Source organism: Schistocerca americana, chromosome 1 (genome assembly GCF_021461395.2).
Source record: "Schistocerca americana isolate TAMUIC-IGC-003095 chromosome 1, iqSchAmer2.1, whole genome shotgun sequence".
NCBI lineage: Eukaryota > Metazoa > Arthropoda > Insecta > Orthoptera > Acrididae > Schistocerca > Schistocerca americana.
The window spans coordinates 313633651-313654742 of NC_060119.1; the positions used below are offsets into that span (position 1 = coordinate 313633651).

The 21092-nt window shown below is 42.6% G+C and overlaps 1 protein-coding gene across 1 annotated transcript in view; it reads right to left on the minus strand.

The window, feature by feature from the left end:
• LOC124622263 overlaps positions 1-14488 on the minus strand; it is a 123627-nt gene extending 109139 nt beyond the window's left edge. The window contains exon 1 of the mRNA XM_047147928.1: positions 14347-14488. The gene's annotated coding sequence lies outside the window, so the exon portion shown is untranslated. The remainder of the gene's footprint in view (positions 1-14346) is intronic.
• Positions 14489-21092: the final 6604 nt, after the last annotated feature.

Here is a 21092-nt window from a genome sequence, read left to right on the forward strand (position 1 = left end):
CCACTGAATCTCTATAAATATGCACTCTAAAAGAAGTGAACCATTCAGGTAAATTTTGAATCAGGTTTTGATGGCAATGATGAAAGACTTCAGTATTGTAAAAGATATCACTTTGCTTGCCTTTCAATACCGAAAAATTTGAAGAATACGAAACGTTATTTTTCTACTGTATTTGACAACCTGAAAAATTTCTTTGGGCCTGTATTCTCCAAGCAACAACACGTAAGAAACAAACTAATCTGTGTGCCGATGAGAAGCACAAAAGGATTTCCAGCAGAAAGATGTTAGAAATGATAAAGACATTTTTACAGGTACTTCTAAACTACTGTCCTCCTTTATCCGACCATCCCTTCCACTAAAGGATTTGTGGAAGTCAACTTGTCTTACCTGACGTGAATATAACTACACTCCTGGAAATTGAAATAAGAACACCGTGAATTCATTGTCCCAGGAAGGGGAAACTTTATTGACACATTCCTGGGGTCAGATACATCACATGATCACACTGACAGAACCACAGGCACATAGACACAGGCAACAGAGCATGCACAATGTCGGCACTAGTACAGTGTATATCCACCTTTCGCAGCAATGCAGGCTGCTATTCTCCCATGGAGACGATCGTAGAGATGCTGGATGTAGTCCTGTGGAACGGCTTGCCATGCCATTTCCACCTGGCACCTCAGTTGGACCAGCGTTCGTGCTGGACGTGCAGACCGCGTGAGACGACGCTTCATCCAGTCCCAAACATGCTCAATGGGGGACAGATCCGGAGATCTTGCTGGCCAGGGTAGCTGACTTACACCTTCTAGAGCACGTTGGGTGGCACGGGATACATGCGGACGTGCATTGTCCTGTTGGAACAGCAAGTTCCCTTGCCGGTCTAGGAATGGTAGAACGATGGGTTCGATGACGGTTTGGATGTACCGTGCACTATTCAGTGTCCCCTCGACGATCACCAGTAGTGTACGGCCAGTGTAGGAGATCGCTCCCCACGCCATGATGCCGGGTGTTGGGCCTGTGTGCCTCGGTCGTATGCAGTCCTGATTGTGGCGCTCACCTGCGCGGCGCCAAACACGCATACGACCATCATTGGCACCAAGGCAGAAGCGACTCTCATCGCTGAAGACGACACGTCTCCATTCGTCCCTCCATTCACGCCTGTCGCGACACCACTGGAGGCGGGCTGCTCGATGTTGGGGCGTGAGCTTAAGACGGCCTAATGGTGTGCGGGACCGTAGCCCAGCTTCATGGAGACGGTTGCGAATGGTCCTCGCCGATACCCCAGGAGCAACAGTGTCCCTAATTTGCTGGGAAGTGGCGGTGCGGTCCCCTACGGCACTGCGTAGGATCCTACGGTCTTGGCGTGCATCCGTGCGTCGCTGCGGTCCGGTCCCAGGTCGACGGGCACGTGCACCTTCCGCCGACCACTGGCGACAACATCGATGTACTGTGGAGACCTCACGCCCCACGTGTTGAGCAATTCGGCGGTACGTCCACCCGGCCTCCCGCATGCCCACTATACGCCCTCGCTCAAAGTCCGTGAACTGCACATACGGTTCACGTCCACGCTGTCGCGGCATGCTACCAGTGTTGAAGACTGCGATGGAGCTCCGTATGCCACGGCAAACTGGCTGACACTGACGGCGGCGGTGCACAAATGCTGCGCAGCTAGCGCCATTCGACGGCCAATACCGCGGTTCCTGGTGTGTCCGCTGTGCCGTGCGTGTGATCATTGCTTGTACAGCCCTCTCGCAGTGTCCGGAGCAAGTATGGTGGGTCTGACACACCGGTGTCAATGTGTTCTTTTTTCCATTTCCAGGAGTGTATGTGGAACTTCCCGGCAGATTAAAATTGGGTTCCGGACCGAGACTCTAACTCGGGACGTTAGCCTTTCGCGGGCAAGTGCTCCACCAACTGAGCTACCCAAGCACGACTCACGGCCCGTCCTCACAGCCTTACTTCAGCCAGAGCACTTACCCGCGAAAGGCAAAGGTCCCTAGTTCGAGTCTCGGTCCGGCACACAGTTTTAGTCTCCCAGGAAGTTACGTATCAGCGCACACTCCGCCGCAGAGTGAAAATCTCATTCTGGAAATATAAATGTATATTATAAACAGCTTACCCCGGGCCAAAAAGCAATGCATGGTGCTCAGGAAATGTGGTTAAAATACGAAGTTAAATCTATACAAAACAAGAGCTAAATCACGAGTTATATACTGAAAAGCCAAAGAAACTTGGCATGCTTATTCAAATACAGAGGTACGTAAACAGGCAGAATACGGCGCTCCGGTCAGCAACGCCTATGCAGGACAAAAAGGGTCTGGCGCAGTTGTTAGATCGGTTATTGCTGCTACAATCGCAGGTTATCAAGATTTAAGTGAGTTTGAACGTGGTATAGTCGGCGCACGAAAGATGGGACACAGCGTTTCGGAGGTGGCGATGAAGCGAGGATTTTCCCGTACGACCATTTCACGAGTGCACCGTGAATATCAGGATCCGGAAAAACATCAATCTCCCACATCGCTGGCTCCGGAAAAGATCCTGCAAGAACGGGACCAACGACAACTAAAGAGAATCGTTCAACGTGTTAGAAGTGCAACCCTTCCACACATTACTGCGGGTTTCCATGCTGGGCCGTCAATAAGTGCCAGCGTGCGAACTATTCAACGAAACATCATCGATATGGGCTTTCGGAGCCGAAGGCCCACTCGTGTACCCTTGATGACTGCGCGATACAAAGCTTTATGCCTCGCCTGGGCACGCGAACACTGACACTGGACTGTTGATGACTGGAGACATGTTGCCTGGTCGGACGAGTGTCGTTTCAAATTGTATCGAGCTGATGGACGTGGACGGGTATGGAGACAACCTCTTGAATCCATGGACCATGCATGTCATCAGGGGACTATTCAAGCTGTTGGAGGCTCTGTAATGGTGTGGGGCGCGTGCAGTTGGAACATCTGACAGGTCTAGATACGACTCTGATAGGGGACATGTACGTAAGCATCCTGTCTGATCACCTGCATCCATTCATACGATTGTGTATTGCAACAGACTTTGGCAATTCAAGCACGACAAAGCGACACTCCAAACGTCCAGAATTGATACAGAGTGGCTCCACGAACACCATTCTGAGTTTAAATACTTCCGCTGGCGACCAAATTCCACTGACATTAACATTATTGAGCTTATCTGAGATGCCTTGCAAAGTGCTGTTCAGAAGAGATCTCCACCCCTCCGTACTCTTACGGATTTACGGACACCCCTGCGGGATTCATGGTGTCGGTTCTCTCCATCTCTGCTTCAGACATTGGTCGAGTCCCTTTGACGCCGTGTTGTGGCACTTCGGTGTGCTCGCGGCGGCCACACACGATGTTAGGCAGGTGTACCAGTTTCTTTGCCTCTCCAGTGTTTAAAACCCACTTACAACTTGAAGACACCATTAATAATATGGCAGATCTCTCACATGGTAAACAAGGGTGAATGGCATACAAAAACTGCTGTACAGAGAATGGAAGCAGTTCATGGAAGAAAGATTAGCCAACTCAAATTCTCCTGTCGCAACACAATGACTTTACACACAACCAAGTAAAACCTACATACAAATTCTACCCACCTTACAGACACACAATCAAACAATAAAGAGAGAAAACTGTTAGAGAAAGGATTAAAATACAATCTAAATTTAGAAATAGATGAAGATTACATAGAAAGTCTGATTATAGAAGCACAGAGTGTATTGACAAGGAAAGATAGGAACGAAAACAGCAATGCCAACATTTGACTAACTAAAGAAACAGATAAGGAATGAAATCCATAATATAATAACTAGTATGAAAACACAAGAACGCAAAAATAACAAAAACACAGAATCTGTAACACTCAGGAAACTTAGCAAAAACTTCAGAATGAAAATGTTAACATTTAAAAAGCGGACAATGGGAACACAGTAGTACCTATACACAAAGAACAATACACTGAAAAAGAACAATAATTCATCTCACAAAATAATATTACAAAATTAAAATCAGACCCAAGAAACAGATTCCAGACGAAAGTAAAAATCACTCTGAAAAATATAGACATAATACTGGATAACATGGGGAAAAGAAAGCTGACACAGATTAATCCCACTGCACCTGTTCTCCGTCGCATACCAAAGATCCAGAAACTGAATTTTCCTGTGAGGCCTATATTGGGTTTCATAAAATCCCCCACTTACAAGATTGTGGAATACATGTTTCAATTACTGTCTGAAAATTTCAAAGTAGAGGAAGACAGAGCCATTAAAAACACTAAACAGCTAATACAACAAATAAAATGTAAAACTCGCAAGCACAGAATCACTCCTCTCAACTGATACTGAAAGCATGTATTCGAACATACCAGTACCACAAACAACAGAAATCACAGATAAGAATGTGAAAACTTATAGTCAGCTCCCTGATGTACAGATTAATGAAATATGCACATTAATAAAGCTCATACCAGAACAAAAGTACTCCCAACACAATAATGAGTTTTATTTACAGAGGGATGGATTATCAATGGCGTCCCCAGATTCAGGAGTCTTATCAAATATTTTTGTAAACCACATTGAACAGATCATTTTCACAAAAACAGAAGCAAGAGAATACAACACGTTATATTGGTTCAGGTATAAGGATGACACCCTTTGTGTAGTAGATGAACCACAAACAAAAACTGAAAAACTACGTAATGACAACAACAATGTACATAAAAATATAAAATTGACAATTGAAAGAGAACAGAAGAACCAAATTAACTTTCTGCATATAACAAGCAAACAACAAACCAATAAGCACATAACTGATTTTTTCCGTAAACCCATAGCACCAGACATTATCATTCCCCAATCCTCGAACCACCCACACTCACAACAGCACACAGCAAATCGACACACAATCCATAAACTCAGCACAGTACTACTCATCAAAGAAAACTACCAAAAAGAACTTGATATAATAATGCAGATTGCACGATACAATAGGTACAATAGTAACATAGTCACAAAGCTAACACCAAAATTAAAAGCAAAATAAAAGTAGAAAGTACCAAACTAATAAAACAATCTAACAGAACCGAACACAAACAGTCAATGCCATATCAACTACACAAAATATTCAGAAAAACATAAAACAAAACACAAGATGTTACAAAGTGACATACAAATACAAAATCACACATTAAATCACCAACATTTCTATAAGACAAAGAATAAACACAGCATACACAACAGTCAATTATATACAAAAATATAAACCAAACCTGACAGAAAACAGAGACATATACCAGAAAGCAGGTATATATCATCTACAGTGAACACTGATTACGTATACACAGGACAAAGAAGTAGAATATTTGATGCCGATACAAAGAACACATGGGAGTCTGGAAGTATGGGACAAATCACTCGACATTTGCAGAACACCTAAGAGAACGTATCTACAAACCAACCACTAGAGAAGAAGACACGTATATAATTAGAATCAATAATAAAAAGCACCTCATACTCCTGCAGGAAAATTGCCACAGTCAGAAAACCAAAGCAGAAAAGAGAACCCTGTTCAGTGATAAAGTACACATGCCAAACAATTCATTATTTACACAAATAAATTAAATAATAGAATAAAACTCCAAAATAGGATTATTATCATAATACTAATAACACCACTCAACACCTGTTCATTCATTTATACATGAACCACTCCACAGAACACTTAAGCTAAAACTCAAATCAGCTTATACCAAAGCTTGCAACCACTGTCTGACAGCCGTTACATTCATATTCAATACTCTACAATTCAAATCACCAATTGCATCCCCCCTCCTCCCACCACACACACACACACACACACACACACACACACACACATACACACACACACACACACACACACACACACACACACACACACAGAGAGAGAGATATATATATATATATATATATATATATATATATATATATATATATATATATTCATGAATAGACGTTATAGATTTCGTTAGATTGGGAGCTTGTAGGTGAACCAATCAAACAGAACGAAACACATAATGGACTCACAAAATTTACGTCTTTAAAATCACAATTTCAAACAAATAGGTATAAATAGTGGGAAATGAATAATAGTGCACCACAAAGTAGGAGGATAGGAGGAGAAACATGGTGAACAGTGTGAAAGGAAAAGCTCGGAATATAAAATTGCGCTTATATTTCGGAAATGAAGTGGTAGTACTGCCTCCAGAGCACATAAGAGAAGAAACGCAGATGCCAACATACTGTAAGTAATTACTTATTTACATAAAAATGTGACGTGAACTGTTTGATAATCTAGAAAAACAAAACTGCATCGTTGTAGATCCCACTGAAGATGCATTAGAGTGAGATAAAGGTGAAGTCTGGTAGAAACACATTAAGTTGCAGCAAGAAAAGGCGGTTTTATTTATAAGCCAGTTTTTTAAAAAAATGAATTTTTTTAAAATTTCTGATACCATATCTTAAACGCTCGACGGTGGGGGGCAGGGGGGAGGAGGGATGGGGGAGGTTGCCAGGTCAAGATTTTGCGCCGGTTCCACAATGTCGTAGATTCGGGGCTGGCAGGGTGTGTCGCTTATGTAAAACGAATTCTATAGATTAGTAAAGATTTGACAGTTCATTTATATACGTCGACATATTTATACACTTTAACATAGATAAACAACAAATGAGGACGCTTAATACAAGGTTAAAACAATGTCGTTTCCTTAACGTTTTTTCTGGACGCTTCGTTCATCGATAGAAATTCATCGAATTGTATCTTAAAAGAGCAAAAATGTTGTTAGAAATATTTCACTGAATTTGCAGCCTTTCGATTATTACATAATTTTGGGTAGTTGTTTTATGTTCTGTTCAAAAGTTTTAAGATGCTTTTTAGTTCACTTTTTTGTGACTGCAGTACTACTTACGGCATATTTGTATAGCTTTGAGGCGCCCATTATACAGAGATACCCCAACGTAAAGTTTTGCTGGTGAAACAAAGCTAACTGAAAACATACCTCGGTGACTTCAGACCCCTTGCGAAGACCCTGCAACCCTTGCCAGGTATTTAATACGGCAGTTAAAACTGCATTTACGTGGTAGCTCGGACATTAAGTGCATGTTTTAATGCATAAGTACAGTAATCTTGAACCTCGGGATCACGGTAAAGAATAATATTACTGAAAAAAGCTTCGAAGTTACCCGAGAATATTGTCTTAGGGACACAGGGTAAAAATTTCGCTGATCGGCCAAGAATAGAAATTATAGAATTAGCCATCCCCACAACTGGTACTTTTCGAACCCAAAAATCACAGTTTTTCGGGATTTCGACAGGAACCGGACAGGAGGTAATGGTGCTTTTATAAGTAACTTAAGGTCCGGCTCAGAACTTGTCTAGCGCAACAGAATAAACCGTTTTGCTCAGTCTGCCTAGGGTGGAGGCAATGTGTAATATTTACACGTTGACCCTATATTCTAAGATAGCTGCAGCATGCCCCGTCTTCTGATAGGCATGCAAAAGGTCGCTACGCCAAGGGCAATCAAAACACTTGGCCCCTATCTCCGTAATCAATGGCACCTGACATATGACCGCCTATAAAATCTCGTTTTAGAGCCGGGCTGTTTGGAACATATTGATACCATACACTGTCGTACACGAGCCGATTATTAAGTTAAGCAAGTAAAAATATGTCTTTCTTTTCTGCTAGCTGTTCATCTAACTTCTCACGGAGGAGCAGCAACGGATACACAAACGTTGCTCATAAATTGGTCCCTCTTTTAACGGAAGCCGTTTCAATATCTCTGCATTAGATGCCGAGGTTAGTCATCACATACAGATGCATAAATACGAATAAACGTAAAGAAGGGTTTCATTGCAATAACAGCGCTACTTTGCTTTCACATTACTATGCGCATACAGTAGCAGCTACTGTAGTTATAATAAGGATGGCGGTAGTATAATTAGAAAGAACGAAAACATTTTTCCACATGACCGTTTGATCTCGCTATGACCCCACGTGTGAGTGGCCTATCTGTCAGACGCTGTGGATTTGCAGGTTATTTTGTACGTTTCCCTCTAACAAAGAAAGTTTTCCGAAAGAGGTCTTCCCTAGCTCCAAGGCTGAGGAACCCCTGTCTGTTGATATGAATTTGAAATATACAGTGTGGTTAGAAATAGCGCGGTAATTTGTAATGGTATTGCAGGGTATGCTGTAGTGAGTAATAATAGTTACAAAAAAATTCTATACGTCGTCTCTTCTCCGATTTGATTAACACTGAAGTTAACCAATCAGGCCGTAGCTCGCTCCAGTTCAAGCGGCCCGTCAGGGATGGTTCCGCCAAATGTGTCCTTACTTTGGTTTCGTAAGACCGAACAAGTGAGCGACACAAAAATTGGACACGGGACGGTAGTAAGGACAGAAACTGAGCCAAAAGCTGAGCAGTACCGTGCGCAACCCTTTACGCTATGAGAACAACTGACACTGTTGCAACTTGCGGGCCACTTGAATTTATGTGCGCAACGGCCTGACTGGCTAACTTCAATGGTAATTAACTAGTGAACTACCTAAGGTATGGAACTTTTTTAACAATTATTTGTCAGCACAACCCGCCCTGCAACACCATTACAAGTTCTCAGATTCTTTCTGACCGTTCTGCATATATGGATCCCGATTTGACGGAACATCTGTATGAATAGTCCACAAGCCACCTGAAGGCGTGTGCCGGAGGATTCTTCTGACACCACCATCTGATCCTACCTTTGCTATTCCACTCGCGAATAGTGCGTGGGAAGAATGACTGTTAGTAAACCTCTGTATTAGCTCTAATTTCTCGAATTTTCTCGTTGTGGTCATTTCGCTAGACGTGTGTGGGAGGAACTAAAGTGTCGTCCCACTCTTCCCGTAAAGTACTCTCCCAAAATTTCAGTAGTAAAACTCCGCGTGATGCAAAATGCCTGGTTTGTAGGTCTGCTGTTGCAGTTTTCTGAGCGTCTCTGCAACACTCTCGCTCCGAATAAACGATCCCGTGACGAAATGCCCAACATGGCAACGGTTCCAAATTGATTGACAGTACTCAAGAATGGTTCGAACAAGGGCCTTGTAAGCCATTTCTTTGGTCTATTAATTACATTACCTTAACGTTCTTCCTATGAATGTCCGTCTCATTCTGCTTTTCCTTGTAGTTATAGTATGCGGTCATTCCACTTAACCCGAGAACACCAAATTCGGGAAATGTTGCATTGTTACTAAATCATCCTAAATTTTACTATTCCGTTTTTACTCAAAGGAAGTCTCAATTTAAAGTTTATACAATAGCTACTACAATTATAAGGTCTCCAGTGGTATGTCACATACAAAATAAGCAGAAACAATCCTGTTTTACGCCCTATACTGACAATAGCAAATAGTCCTAAATATTTTGCTGTGGTTAGTATCCAGCAGTTTGTCATCAGTAATGTAGTTGTAAGGTAGTGGATTTCTGTACCTACCTATGCGCAGTACGTTACATTTATTTACATTGAGGGTCAACTACCAGTTCCTGCACATCTTCTGTCGGTTCTCCTGCAAGATGATACTGTCTTCTAGCCCAGCTATTTTCCTTTTGACAGCTGTATCACCTACCAAGAGTCATATACGGCTTCCGACGCTTTCTACTGATTCATTTATATACATTTCGCGGTTGGATTCTGTGCTGCGAGGTATGGTGTTTGTGATGTGAAAGAGCGAAACGACGGCTGGGGACGGGAAGAGCACCGATCATAAATGTCCTGTGCGCAAGATTTTCGTAAATTTGCTGTGGATAATGTATTCGAGGAAATGGATGCGCAGCTGTGTATATCGAAATGTATGACGTAATAGATCAGGGTTCAGTTGCAAGTTACGATACTGGGATGCCCTCGTTGGTTCTTATTGCAAGTCACGTCAGCCTGTGTTATCTAGTGGGTAAAATATGGGTCACATTTTTTTTCACTCACTCCGAGTAACAGTTCAAGTTTTAACGCTCACCAGCGTATGCTTCCGATACTAAATTGATTTCTGAACCATTGTTGAGGTCTCCGGTATGACCGAAAAGTATCTCTTTCCATAACTTAGTTTTTCTTACTCGTGGATCACCTGTATTAGATTAGTAGAAACTACAGCAGGGAACTATGGGATAAAATAAGACTTCGAGTGACTTGTTGCTTTCAACTAAGGTGTCTACTTAAAATTCGAACAACAATGAATTGAAGGAAGATTTTGAAATACTCTTAAATTCAAAGATCTTCTTTGCAGAAGCACATCAAGCAAGCTGCACAATGGTCTGGGCATCTCCGATCCCAGTGAACAAGTTTTGGAGGAGCAGAGAGTTCACTGGAAGCAGTCGAAACGTTTCTTGGATAGATTGTCGCTGGCTTCAGGGGAACTTTGAAACGAAGACTATAGATGCTTTGGATAATATTTTTTCTGTAATTTCAACTTTGTATGTTTAGAATCGGTGATCAGAATTATCAGATACAAAGAATAAGAGCGCCGAATAGATTCAAAAGTTTGATTGGTAAAGCGACAGGCTTGGATGTCAGTCGTGTGCAAAGGATGATGAATCAAAGTGCAAGTTATTAAAATTGCTCATTATTGTTAAGATGATGTGAAAATATTGTATGGACTTGTATCAACATAGGCGATTACGAATCACACACCATGTTATTATACACCATAATATTGTGTAGCTGATAGGTTTTAAAATACACGATATACGTCGCCTTATTGCTGCCTTGTCTGGAGGCAGCTGAAAAACTCTGAATTCCCATCACTGAGCAGCTTTTCTGTGAGTGACAAAAGTCGCTTTTGAAACGTATGTATTGACAAAACCTGTTTGTATTAGGTTTCACATGATGCTGAATGGTTGCTTGTACTTATGCTTACATACACTAGGAGTGATACAATGGATGACTGATTGCATCATGCGTACTTTGCGAATCACAATACGTACAGCTGAAACATTTCCTACTTCGTTGTTTTTTATACTTACATATAACAAGCTATGGATGAGGGGTTATAATGAGAGATTACAAACATGATGCGTTTTTGTACCCAACGACAAAAATTTGCAGGTTGTTCAGTGTTTTGATGGAATGGATGTGTTCACTGTTCGCTCGCAACCCAAGTAATTGCTTTACTTTTGATTTCTAGCCCACACTTACCTTTGTGTTTCTATTGCACTGAAAAAGCTTCAGAACAGAGTAAATGACGACGATATGCGCTACGAGTAATTATGAAACAGACTTTAAAAATACTGTAACTTTGCTCAAAAATATTTCATGGTTTCTTGGGAATTTCTTTATAGTTTCTTGTCATGACACGTATCGGCATTATCCCTCACCTTATGACCTAATAAGTAAACGTAACTTGTTTTTATTACACTTGGTAGATGTTACAAGAGCCGTATAATGGTCGTTACAATAAAACAACAGTCAAGAGACGTAAAATATAAACCTCCGAAACATACAATGGCGGACGAAAAAAAAAAGAAAAACATAAATAAACCACAGCATGAAAAGTCTGTTAATACCCTTGAATTCTGTTCCTACTGTGAAGGCAGTAATAATAACACAGTACTTTCGAAGCTGTACGTAAGTGACTACAAACGCTGAAGAGACAAAAGCCATGAGATAGCGATATGTACATATACAGATGGAGGTTGTATCGCGTACACAAGGTATAATAGTGCCAGTGCATTGGCGCAGCTGTCATGTGTACTCAGTAAATTCATGTGAAAACCTTACCGACGTGATTATAGCCGCACGACGAAAATTAATACACTCTGAACGTTGAATAGTAGTCAAAGCTAGACACGTAGGACATTCCATTTTGGAAACCGTTAGTGAATTCAATATTCAGAGATACACAGTGACAAGAGTGTGGCGAGAATACCAGATTTGAGGCATTATCTCTCACCACGGGCAACGCAGTGACTGACGACCTTTAGTTAACGACGGAGAGCAGCGGCGTTTGCGTAGAGTTGTCGGTGCTAACAGACAAGCAACATTGCTTGAAATAACCATAAAAAATCGATGTGAGAAATACGACAAACGTATCCGTTGGGACAGTGCGGCGAAATTAGGCATCAATGAGCTATGGCAGCAGACGACCGACGCGAGTGCCTTTGTTAACAGCACGACATCGCCTGCAGCCCCTTCCTGGGCTCGTGACCATACCGGTTGGATCCTTGACGGCTGTACAGCTGTGACCTCTTCAGATGAGTAATGATTTCAGTTGGTAAGAGCTGGTGGTATGTCTCGACTGTGTCGCCGCCTCCAAGAAGCCATTGGTCGGACTTGTCAACAAGGCACTGTGCAAGTTGGTGGTGGCTCCATAATGGGGTGGGTTGGGGGGGGGGGGGGGGGGTAGGCTGTGTTTACACCGAATGTACAGGGCCTTCTGGTCCATGGTCCATATGAGCCGATCGGTGACTGGAAATTTTTATGCACGGCTGCTTGGAGACCATTTGCAGCCATTCATGGACTTCACGTTCCCAAAGAAAGATGAAATTGTGATGGATGACAATGCGCCATGTCAGAACACTGTGGACAATTCGAGCGAATGATTTAGCCAGGCAGATCGACCGGAAGGAATCCCATCGAACATTTGCGGGACGTAATCGAGAGGTCAGTTCATGGACACTTTCGGGGTTATCGACGGCTATGGAAGCATCGTGGCACAGTGTTTCTGCAAGGAACTTCCAACAACTTGTTGAGTCCCAGCCAGGTCGAGGTTGTTTACTACGCCGGGCAAAAGGAGATCCGAGACAACATTAATAGGCATCCCGTGACTTCTATCACCCCAGTGTGAAAACGACATCCTCCCATATTACAATGATTCGATATTACAAACCTTTTGACTGATGTGAAGGCATTTTCACAGCAACAAAGCAACTAGGGTAAGAAGCAGAATAAATCTTATTAGATTACCTTTAGCACCTGTATCGGTGACTGCAGTAATTCATCTGCTGATAATCTGTCTGTAAACCTTGTGGATTTAAGACTGAATCGTATAAATAGAAGCACAAATTTTCCAGAAGACGTTTTCTGGAGGAAACTTTCCAACGGTGAAACCATCTCTCTTGTAGGTACGTTAGTGGTTTCAAACTGGATAAATATGTCCGCATTTCTATCCTTAGACGAGAAATATCCAAACTAACTATATGAGTCATTTATGAATATACAGTTGTCCTTCTTGCCAGCAATATCTCTTTACTTTTAACTTGTCATGACTCTTTTCTGGTTACCCCACCATCAGATTTGTGGCATAAGAATACAATGTGAAACAGAATAGAGACATGTACATTACAAGGAGGCAGTGGAGCTAAGTGACGTAACTTTAACATCGATATACAGTATCTTGTCACTTACAATCAATCCATTACAACACCAATGTCCGAACGGTCTTAGCGGTACAAATGCTATAAGGTAAAAACTCTCTTCCTCTAGGTGCTGTTAATGAGAGCATCAAAACGCATATGACAACAGACTTGTCTCTGACTTGTGAATGCTTATTACAAGTGCATTATTTAATTTCAGTTATACAAAAAATTACTACACGAGCTGTGAAGAGCGTAAAAGTTACATCTCAGTGCTGTTCGGATTGAAGTGCAGGAAGCAATTTTGTCAGAAGTTTGGTATATTGTTTTGCAGCTAACTGTCGCAAAATGATTGATGAAGAAATCATAGCGTCATTCACTTTATATTTTCATTCTTTGAACTCATTTTGGTCCAACATTTTTACTTAAGTTAAACCAATACGGTATGTTGTTTCTGCTTTTGCAGAAAGCCTTTGAAGATCTCTGGAATTACCTTAAAAGGTAAGTAATTGTTTCTTTTCCGAATATGTAGGGCTGAAATAAGATTTAGAAATTCACTTTTGTTACAGAGGAATTTTAAAAGAAAAAGCAACCCACTACCGTGATCACAAGATACATATTTACTTTTAAAGGTCTTACCAACACTCCAATGCAAGTAATGTTTGAGGGAGGGGGTGCGAAATGGTAGTTCACTTGTGTGGAACAATATTCTGGAATCGGTCTTGGCTCCTTCGAATACACGCCCGGTAGATAACAGAATATCCGGTCCGCCGAGGAACCTCATATCACAGTTACATTATTGCTCCGTCACGAGCCACTGGAGACCATAGGGCCCTCATACCAAAATAGTCAGAAAATGTCCCTGACCAACGACATTCTACTTGCGGAATACTGCTGTACCCCGTAAGGCAAAAACGTTGGAGTCCGTGTATAGAATGTGACAATTAGATGCAGCCGTGTCTAGTACTCACGGACGGCGTCGCGGCGTGCGAAGGCAACTCGGCTGGCGCTGCTGATCCTCGTGTGGGAGGGACCCTCTATTGGCGAGCGGACGCTGGCGGAGTGCGTTGTCGCCGGCCGAGGCGAGCGCCGCGCCGGCCGAGGATGAGTCGTCACGTGTCTGGGAGTAGGAGGAGGAGGAGGAGGGAGGGGGGCGGATCCAAGAGCATTCGGGCAGCGGGGGAGATCCCAAGCTAGGCCCGGCGGGTCGCCCGCGGTGCCGCGCTCAGGGACACAGATACCGCGGATGGGTGCCACGATTCGTAGAGATGGGGGGAAATTTTGTTATGTGCCGTGGCGGCTTTTTTAAACCCATCTTTAAGTTACACTGACCGAAAAAGTAAAAGCAACACTAAGAAGAAGTTGTGGGTCATAAACAAAAGTTGGTAGGCGTGTTGCTGCATCTGGCGGATCATGTCAATCCAGACTGACCGCCAGTCACGTAACAGTGCCACTAATAGCGCAACTAAGAGAATGCAAATCAGGTTTGCTTTAAATACCCGCTGTAACGGTTGTGAGCGTTAGTTACCTCTGAGATTGGACATGGTGATTTGATGTTACTCAAGAACTCCTGTAACGCGACAAAGACGCCATTTTTAACACCTAAGTGAATTTGAACGAAGTCGTATAATAAGATTATGAGCACACATGGTGTTTCGTGGGGCGATCACTCAGTTTTTAAAATAACTGAATAGCCACGATCGCTTCAATATCGTTTAGTAGATGACCGGTTTCAGCACTCTGAAGGTGCCATCATCGGATCTGTGAAGGTATAACATAACAGGTTTGAGGGAGGGCTGATATGAGTTAACTATATACATTACAATTATTACACAACCACATACCCGAAACGTGGATTAACATTTATAAGACCATATAGACATCATGGCACATGAGGCAGACCGTCTGGTAAAAAATACTGTCGCAACCGATAAAAAATAATAAAAAACTGCTCTCATGATCGTTCTTTCCATAAAATGTAAGACTGAGGTCACCAGATGAAACTACCACTGCTCGCCTAACACCGGTCGGCATCATCACTGCCATATTCCTCACAGGCTTACCTGCTGTGATTCTAGCGGTTCACAACCGGCCACCAGATAGCGCTGTCCAAGCAGCACACACACGGTATAACCACTCATAACTACTAAAACACAACTTTACTATAACTTCTTGTCACATACCCATGCAAAGCCCACATTTTCGAATATATTTCATGTACATACTACAATCACTATAAAGTACGTCAAATACAAAGTAAAGACATCTGAGGCACAGAAATTATCCATTAGCGCCTTACAAAACTACATATTATAATTTACCTTTATTCATATAAGGACGTCAGGAATATGCACACAGAAAGCTGTTCATAACACAACTTACATACAATGTGACGAGTGATTAAAACCTGGCCGGCCGGAGTGGCCGAGCGGTTCTAGGCGCTACAGTCTGGAACCGAGCGACCGCTACGGTCGCAGGTTCGAATCCTGCCTCGGGCATGGATGTGTGTGATGTCCTTAGGTCAGTTAGGTTTAATTAGTTCTAAGTTCTAGGCGACTGACGACCTCAGAAGTTAAGTCGCATAGTGCTCAGAGCCATTTGAACCATTTTTGATTAAAACCTGTATCCTGGGCCTTACCTGTCTACGCACTATGGTCTTAGGTATTGTAAGAATAATGTATATAGTTAACTCACGTAAGCCCTCCCTCAAACCTGTTCTGTTATACCTTCACAGATCCGATAATGGCACCTTCAGGGTACTGAAACCGGTCATCTCGTAAACGATATCGAAGCGACCGTGGCTTTTCAATTATTTTAAAGATTACGAGATGCTGGACGTTTCTTCCACGATATTGCATAAAGACTTGGCAGGAATATAGCCACTGTGCGTCACTGCTACAGACGGTTATCGGGAGAATGTATAGTTGCAAGTTGGTCAGGCTCCGGACGGCCCCGTGCCACTGCCAACAGGGAAGATCCCCGTTTTCGGCGTATGGCTCTCTCTGGTCCAAATGGTTCAAATGGCTCTGAGCACTATGGGACTTAACATCTGAGGCCATCAGTCCTCTAGACTTAGAACTACTTAAACCTAAATAACCTAAGGACATCACACACATCCATGTCCCAGGCAGAATACGAAACTGCGACCGTAGCAGCAGCGCGGTTCCGGTCTGAAGCGCCTGGAACCGCTCGGCCACATCGGCCGGCCAGGCTCTGGTCCATCATTTTGCATCTACAGCAGTAAGTCTGAGCAACAGTTGGCACCACAGTGACACAAAAAACTGTTACAAATCGGTTACTTCAAGGACTGCTCCGAGTCACATGCCCGGTTGGGTGCATTCCACTGGCCCCAAATCACCGCCATTTGCATCTTAGGTAGCGACAAGCGAGAGCTAACTGGAGGGCGGGATGGAGGTCTTTTGTGTTTTCTGATGAAAATTGGTTCTGTCTCGGTGCCAATGATTGCTGTGTGTCCATTAGAAGGAGGACACTTGAGGACCTGCAATCAACCTGTCTGGGGGCCAGACACACTGGGCCTGCACCTTGAGTTACGAACTGGGATGAAATTTATTATGACAGTAGGCTCACTCTCGTGGTTATCCCACACACCCCGGCGATTGAACATTTCATGAACAGCTTTCCAGGAGGTTCTTTCCAACAGGATAACGCTCGCCCACGTACTGCTGTTGCAACTCAACATCCTCTACGGAGTGTCGAAATATTGCCTTTGCGTGTTCGATGATCTGATGTCCACATTCATCTCCAGTCGACCACGTATTGGACATCACCTGACGACAACTCGGACGATATCCACAAACGGCATTAACCGTCCCTGTATTGACCGACGAAATAAAACAGGCATGCAACTCCTTTCCGCAAACTGACATCTGGCACCTGACAAACACAATGTACACAGTTAAATTAAAAGGAAGGTCAGCGTTGACCGTAGTATTGATGTTTTATTGATAGTAGAATAAATTTTCGATCACATAGTGATCATCTTCGGTGCTGTACAAATTAAACACAGACACTGGTATCGAGTTATCAATAACCAAAACTGAGAAGCGATTACAATAATTGTTGAACGCTTCTCAGTTTTGGTTATTGATAACTCGATACCAGTGTCTGTGTTTAATTTGTACAGCACCGAAGATGATCACTATGTGATCGACATTGATTTTGCTATCAACAAAACATCAATATTACGGCCAACGCTGACCTTCCTTTTAATTTGACACATATGGTCGTTGTGCACACAGCACTCCATGGAGTCGCCAATCAACAATGTACACAGGTTTGCATGCTTGCACTCTGCATTCTGGATGTTGTTGTTGTTGTGGTCTTCAGTCCTGAGACTGGTTTGATGCAGCTCTCCATGCTAATCTATCCTGTGCAAGCTCCTTCATCTCCCAATACCTACTGCAACCTACATCCTTCTCAATCTGCTTAGTGTATTCATCTCTTGGTCTCCCTCTACGATTTTTACCCTCCACGCTGCCCTCCAATGCTAAATTTGTGATCCCTTGATGCCTCAGGACATGTCCTACCAACCGATCCCTTCTTCTAGTCAAGTAGTGCCACAATCCTCTCTTCTCCCCAATCCTATTCAATTCCTATTCTGGAGGTAACACTCGTTATTAATGTACCCGCATTTCACTTGTGGAATGGGCTGTCTCACGCTTACATTATCCTGTGATCTTGCAACGTTAATCACTTAAATACATCACCTAGACAAATGTATTCCAAACATTTCCTTATTATACATCAATTACTTTTTCCTGTTGCAGTTTTTTGCGTCAGTGTATAACACATAGAACCAAGCGGAGACAAGCGGGAAGCAGACCCACAAAAGCTAGACTAAGTTTTTCCACTTTCATATCCATATAATTTTCTAAAATGAAATTATTTTCTTACGAATCCGATGATTATTTTTTGTCTTATTGACACACTTGCAATACCTTGCAACTTCAGTGTCTTTCATGGGCATTCTTAGGAACTAATTCAGCGAAGAATGGGTGTTTTGTTACACACCATCTGATCGACAATAATCGGACACTTCTATGTAATGTGCAGCTGGTCACTAGGTGGCACGAGAGATGAATAGGCCAGTATAAAAGGAGGCGCGGAGTATTGTATTGTCAGCAGAGAAACAACATCAGCAGAGCGGTTGTGTCTGGAGAGCTCAGTTACTTCATGCGTGGACTAGTCATTGGATGTTGTAAGGCAGGGGGCTCCAAGGCTTTTTGTACACCACTTTACGTATTTAAAAATCTAGACATAACGCTATAAGTTTTTCACTTTGTAAGTAAACCTCATACGGAAGTGTGTTGTGGGGGGGGGGGGGGGGGGGGGGTAGAGGGAGGGGGAGGAGGGATTGGAGGAAGTTGAGCGACGAATGCCGCACGGTGCGGAACGGTATGGGATGATAATTTTCGCCATCCTACTCAGTGCTGACAACATGCTTCGTGATTAATCAGGTTTAACTTGGCATAATAATGTCAGCAGTCAGGAATTAGCTCATTGTAATAAGCCCACTCCTGTTACAAACGCAAGCTTTCTTCGTGTTGCATTGTCATTTAACGTAATGCCCAACAAGGCGACAATAACAATAAAAAATGATTGACTGCGTTATGACAACTGCGGCAGCGTACATTGGTACACCGCATGTTTTGGCAGTACTTGCAAAGCATCACGAAAAATTTCGAATACCACCGACTAGCCCCGATCAAAACATGGCCACCAGCAAAGCGGGAAAAAGCATTCCCGGCTGAGGCATCGACGACAAATGAAGGGAGAAGTGGAGAGGGTACAATCCGACGTTTCTGTATGCTACGCACAGTTCCAAACAAAGATTCTGCCATAAATCCATTTTCTTTAACGTTATACTTTTGCCAACCGGTTTTCTCACTATTATTTCACTGTAAAAATAAAGTAACGTAAGGGAAAAATTTTACTTAATCAGCAAGTGTTTTGTTCACTTGTACGGGTACACCTTGAAATGCCGGCCGCGGTGGCCTAGCGGTTCTAGGCGCTCAGTCCGGAACCGAGCGACTGCTGCGGTCGCAGGTTCGAATCCTGCCTCGGGCATGGATGTGTGTGATGTCCTTAGATTAGTTAGGTTTAGGTAGTTCTAAGTTCTAGGGGACTGATGACCACAGATGTTAAGTCCCATAGTGCTCAGAGCCATTTGAACCATCTGAACCACCTTGAAATGCCCTTGTGTACTACCAAGGGTACGCTTACCACCGTCTGGAATCCACTGTTTTAAATGAACACTACCGTTACATATTTGAATATACCGCTGATGCCAACAAAGCGCTGTAGCGCACGTAACGAGCAAAGGTCGGTTGTAGGCGGATAGTGTTGCACTTGAAGTAGTTACTTTCAAATACTTTCAAATAAACTGATAGATTTTTCCAGATTATCAGGTATCATAATGTCTCAATGGAATGGATCCACTCCAAAGACGATAAAGAAGTAGAAGTGCAACTATTATAATTTATAATTGAATTTACTGTGAAATTTGATTACTTTTACTTCAGATGAAGTCGTATTCTTTGGTTTTAAGAGACTGGATGAAAATAGCTTAAGGCCAAAAGTTCATTATTGGTTGAGGCACTCTTGGTGATGAATGACCATGCAAGTATTTATTGTTCATATAAAAGAAATTATTTTTTAAAAAGTTAATTGGACTTCGTATTACGATGCAGGCTCGACTTTACAAAAATAAAATAACTAACGAAAGAGCGTTGAAGGTGCTCAATCATTGCGTCACCAAACAATCGGCTTCCTACTGAATTAATCTGACCATAAAGTGATTCTCTGAATTAATTACTACAAGAGAGCTGAGATGTTTCTCAATTTACAGATTAATACTGGCTTAAAACGAATCATTCCAATTATTTTTGGCGAAAAGGTAGATGTATCAGTACTTATATCTATAACGTGTCGGTCTCAGACCAAGAAGAAAAAGACAATATAGTGTCGCATATCTCTCAGACAGAACAATTATCGGATAACAAATATTGGTATAACATCATCGTGTTAAAGACACTGATTTTTCCTAGAGTTTTCTTTCGCATGTGTACAACTAAAAGAAATGGCTTTTTCCGGTTCATTCTATATAGTTTATGTAAATTCGCAAAAATTTTAATTGAGAGAATATTAGCAGTTGTTACGTGGCAGTCCACGAGCAGGAACATATTTTTAGATTGTTTCTTTCATGTGCCTTCAGAATTATTGAATTAGGCGCAAGAGTTCACCATTACGTCTTCATCATAGGATATGTTGTAGACTACCGTGAGCCACGGGTGACCACATGCGAAGGCGGTTAACGTCATCACGTTAACGGCACAAAGCAGCGCAACGTATGTAATTTGAAACGTGTTTCTGTTTGCAAGTGATTTAGTATCACCACATACTGGTCAAAGCTTACGCACTGAAATAATTTAGTAGTTGGAAAAACCTGATTCGTCGTAGTTAGCATTAGTGGTCAAGAAAGCTCAGCGATACAGCCGGAAGGAACAATCTCACCCCACCTTAGTGCTAACGAAGGCCATATCGTACGCAAGGTAATAACAGAACGCATAACGCCAAATCAGTTACACGTGGTGGTGAGTGGCTCCAGGACATTGAAACAACTTCAATCTTCTGAGGCTTTGTAGAAGACAAACGTAGCATCACGGTGAGTTCATCAGCTATTTGCGACAGCGGCGCT